General features: G+C 42.5%; 1 long non-coding RNA gene across 2 annotated transcripts in view; it reads left to right on the top strand.

Moving 5' to 3' along the window:
• Positions 1–224: 224 nt before the first annotated feature.
• LOC134448991 (uncharacterized) overlaps positions 225–4,403 on the top strand; it is a 28,147-nt gene continuing 23,968 nt past the window's right edge. The window contains exons 1-6 of one of the 2 annotated variants that reach the window (XR_010034894.1): positions 225–442; positions 1,537–1,606; positions 1,973–2,017; positions 2,616–2,670; positions 2,859–2,903; positions 3,299–3,353. This is a non-coding gene — a long non-coding RNA (uncharacterized LOC134448991). The remainder of the gene's footprint in view (positions 443–1,536; positions 1,607–1,972; positions 2,018–2,615; positions 2,671–2,858; positions 2,904–3,298; positions 3,354–4,403) is intronic. The other variant, XR_010034900.1, reaches the window with a different exon arrangement.

Genomic DNA, 4,403 nt, shown 5'->3' on the forward strand with positions numbered 1-4,403 from the left:
CGAAGAGGAGAAGGAATGAAGAGAAGAGGAGAGGAGAGGAGAGGAGAGGAGAGGAGAGGAGAGGAGAGGAGAGAAGAGAAGAGAAGAGAAGAGAAGAGAAGAGAAGAGAAGAGAAGAGAAGAGAAGAGAAGAGAAGAGAAGAGAAGAGAACACACAAAAAAATACTGGGTTATTTCTTTACCCAAATACTGGTTTATGACAATTTTACTACTTATTGGGTTTTTTATACCCACACTGGGTAATTTGATAGAAACATGCTGGGTTATATGTTTACCCAATTATTGGTGTGTGGTCGTTTGACCATATACTGGGTTATGCTAACCATTGATGAGTTATTATACCCAATCACTGGGTTTATCATAACATTTGAAATCAGAGCCAGCCAACGGACTTTTTCCTGGAAGTCAACTGAACTGGGGAAAACCTTCAACAACAAGGAAAGGTTTGTAATGAATTAAACGAATATGTGTGCTGTCTAAGTAGTAGCCTAAACTTGATATAAGGGTAAAAATGGACAAGGCGCCACAATTTAGACAGTGTTTCTCATGTTATCACAAGATTTTAACCACCACGGTCTCGAAGTGATTAGCACGTTCAAACACGCTACGTTGACCTAATAGGTAGCGTCAGATATTATTCGATTAGGCCTACTTCCTATCCTACATATAGCCTAATTGCAGTAAACACCTGACTTCTCTTTTTCATTTATAAAACACGGTGGAAACGGTGGCCGAGCTGTGGGCGAGGCTAGCAGCAGCTTCAAGCTTACAAAAAAAACTAGCTATCAGCAAGCTAGCTCTAGTTAGATATGAGTCTAGCTAGCATGTTCTAACTAGTAATTGAAGCAGAAAGTGAAGTATTTTATTCTTAACATCCCCTGCCGTTGTGCTGCACTTGTTAGATTTGTTTGCAGCCCGTGTCTGAATGAGAGACAACTAGGGGTGTCGGGTGATGGGACATTATAACTAAACCGAAGCCTTTTATTTTTGACGTTCGTAATTACATTCTGCTTGACATTGTTTAGCGATTACGTGCAGCTGGCTGTCAGTTAGTTGCAGATAGCAGTGGTTTAGTGCTGGTATGAAACGCCAAACTTAGTGAGCTCACGGGGAGAGTGCCTCCGCAGTAAATTCTACAACTTGTCAAGGCACTTTGTAAAATGATTTCCCCTCGCGGCTTATCTGCTCCTCTAGTCCCGGCGACGTCTAGTGGGCTACCTCTAGCCGGTGAGTTGCTAATTGTTTGTGGTTAGACGAGCGTAGGCAATTATTTTATCAAGGGCATCCTGATGTATGCTCTGCTCACTGGAGCTTTACGGATGTTTTCTTGTTGCTGCGCTGCTCTGTCACCCGCCTGTGCGTCTGGGGTCGAGTTTGGGATGGGATATGTGACGTCGGTCTGGACCATCCCAGCATACTGAGGCTATCCCTCTGAATATGTGTGTTATTGCTTGTGCATGTGTTAAGATCCTTTACTATGCTTTATGCTTCACCCGAACAGTTTTGAGTATGCACTCACCGTATTATTAATCACCAGGTTAACCAGAGATCGCACTGGCGGTCCGGATCCTTTGTAAGCTGATCACGTTATGTCCGTCTGTGCTAAGGTATGTGCAAACATTGTATATTGTAGCATTATTCACCAGACGCCTCAGAGGATGCCATAAATGCAATTGTTTTGAATTAGGCCTCTTTTAAAGCCACGTCAGTCACTCACTAACAGTTTCAGCACGAGACTTTCTGCATTATGTTTAACAGGGGAATAACTGTCCACATTGTCAGAAGCCCGAACAAATTAACTGCATATAACTAGTTCTAATGCAGCCATGCAATGGTCACCTCTCCACATCAACACTGACACTTTCAACTGGCTAAAGATATTTGTTTCTGTGTGATTTGATATATAGATGCTGCCAAACCAAGGCATTGCTTGGAAAGAAATTATTTCTTATGTGTTGCCTTTTTTGTCCTAGACTGGAAGTGACTGAAAGACAACACAGATGCATTCTTTCAGCAAGGTTAGTATTGCTGCTTCTCAATATGTGTAGCCTGCCATTATTGTAGGCATACCCCATAAAGCCAAAACAATGATCACATGCATGCATTTATTATGATTGTAGATTGGAACTTAACACCTCAATCTCTAGCTTCTTGCTATACATGGGTTCTTAGTGTTTATCAATATGATGTTATGAAGAGGGGCAAGACACTGGCAGCCAACCACGTGAGCTAATTTTTTGACCGACAGCGCTTTCCAACAATCAGAGGTTGAGTTGTGCACAGTTAGCTTTGCGCAGTCAGGTTATAAACAAATTTTAGAATCCATGTATAAAGAAGAGATTAAAGCACCAGCACAGTTGGGATACTGTATGATATTGATAAAGCATTTGCTTAGCCTTCAGACCCATGTAATTAATGCCTGTTTCCTTTATAGAAACAGGAAGTAACATTCAGTAATACATTGAGCAGCACTTGCTCTCTCTCTCTCGCTCTCTCTCTCTCTCTCCCTCTCTCTCTCTCTCTCTCTCACTCTCGTCGTTCTCTCTCTCTCTCTCTCTCTCTCTCTCTCTCTCTCTCTCTCTCTCTCTCTCTCTCTCTCATGTACTTATTTCTAAGGTGACCAAAATCTGTTTCACTCTGCAGCACTTGTCCTGGAGGTTTTGTAGACAGAGTGAGTATCTGGATACTTCAATATACAGCCATGGAAAAAAGACAATATTTTCTTTAGAATTTTGAAGAAAATGTATTTGCCAGTTTATAGAATGAAATAGCAATGTTTGTTTTACTCAAACACACACCTATCTATGACCGAGGTGCTGCTTGGATTTTTTTTCTAATGTGTTGCCTTTTTTGTCCTAGACTGGAAGTGACTGAAAGAAAACGGAGACTTATTCTTTCAGCAAGGTTAGTATTGCTGCTTCTCAATATGTGTTGCCTGCCATTAATGTAGCCATACCCCATAAAGCCAAAATAATGATCACATGCATGTATTTATTAGGAATGTAGATTGGAACTTAACAGAACACCTCCATCTCTAACTTCTTGCTATTAAGAAAATATTAAAGCACCAGCACAGTTGGGATACTGCATGATATTGATAAAGCATTTGCTTAGCCTTCAGGCCCATGTAATTAATGTCCGTTTCCTTTATAGAGCAGAAAGTAACATTCAGCAATACCTTGAGCAACACTCGCTAACTCTCTCTCTCTCTCTCTCTCTCTCTCTCTCTCTCTCTCTCTCTCTCTCTCTCTCTCTCCTTCTCTCTCTCTCTCTCTCTCTCTCTCTTCCTTATTTCTAAGGTGACCAAAATCTGTTTCGCTCTGCAGCACTTGTCCCGGAGGCTTTGTAGACAGAGTGAGTATCTGGATACTTCAATATACAGCCGTGGAAAAAATGACAATATTTTCTTTAGAAATTTGGAGAAAATGTATTTAGCAGTTCATAGAATGAAATAGCAATGTTTGTTTTACTCAAACACACACCTATCTATGACCGAGGTGTTCCTGCACGGTTCACTTTCCTCAGGCCGCGAACCGGCCACCTCATCAACGCATCTGGTTTGGCAATGGGAGGCACAATACAAGACTGCTGAGCTAAAGGACCGGTCAGCTACCCCACAGTTACCGCACTGTATTGAGGCTTTGGGAGAGAGGTTTTTACTAACGTTCCTGTAACAGAGGCTAACTAGCACAGAGTTGGCGTGGAACGTTGGTAAACCTCCCTCCGATAGCCTCATACAGTCTCGTGCCGTTGGGCCGAGAGACTAGTCTCTTGGCCCAGCGGTATCGTACTGTGTCTCCCATTGCCGAACCGTTGTAGTTGACTAGGATGCAGGTTCGATCCCCGAGGGTGGTGAACAGGTGCAAGATGACCTCCGTCACAGTGGTGCCGTGACCCAGATGGGAGTGAGGTTCAGGGGGTTGAGTGTAACGGAGGCTAACTAGCACAGAGTTGGCGTGGAACGTTGGTAAACCTCCCTCTGATAGCCTCATACAGTCTTGTGCCGTTGGGCCGAGAGACTAGTCTCTTGGCCCAGCGGTATCGTACTGTGTCTCCCACTGCCGAACCGTTGTAGTTGACGAGGATGCCCGAGGGGGGTGAACAGGTGCAAGATGACCTCCGTCACATTCCACCTCACACTTTGATAGTTGGCCTCCTTTACATATACATAGTAAAATCAGAAAAACTGAACATTTTCAAGTGGTCTCAGATTTTTTCCACATATGTGTATACTATTTATTTACATGACTATGAATTAGTCATATTCTACATATTCTACAAGTTTAGGGTCGGGGAAAAAGTTTTATTTCGTTCAGTGATAATCTCCCACATATGTTCATGAAAGGTTAATTTTTAGTTCATTAACTTGAATTGAAAACACAGTTCAGGGACACCAATAATCTC

The sequence above is a fragment of the Engraulis encrasicolus genome, chromosome 1 (assembly GCF_034702125.1).
Source record: "Engraulis encrasicolus isolate BLACKSEA-1 chromosome 1, IST_EnEncr_1.0, whole genome shotgun sequence".
Taxonomy (NCBI): Eukaryota; Metazoa; Chordata; class Actinopteri; order Clupeiformes; family Engraulidae; genus Engraulis; species Engraulis encrasicolus.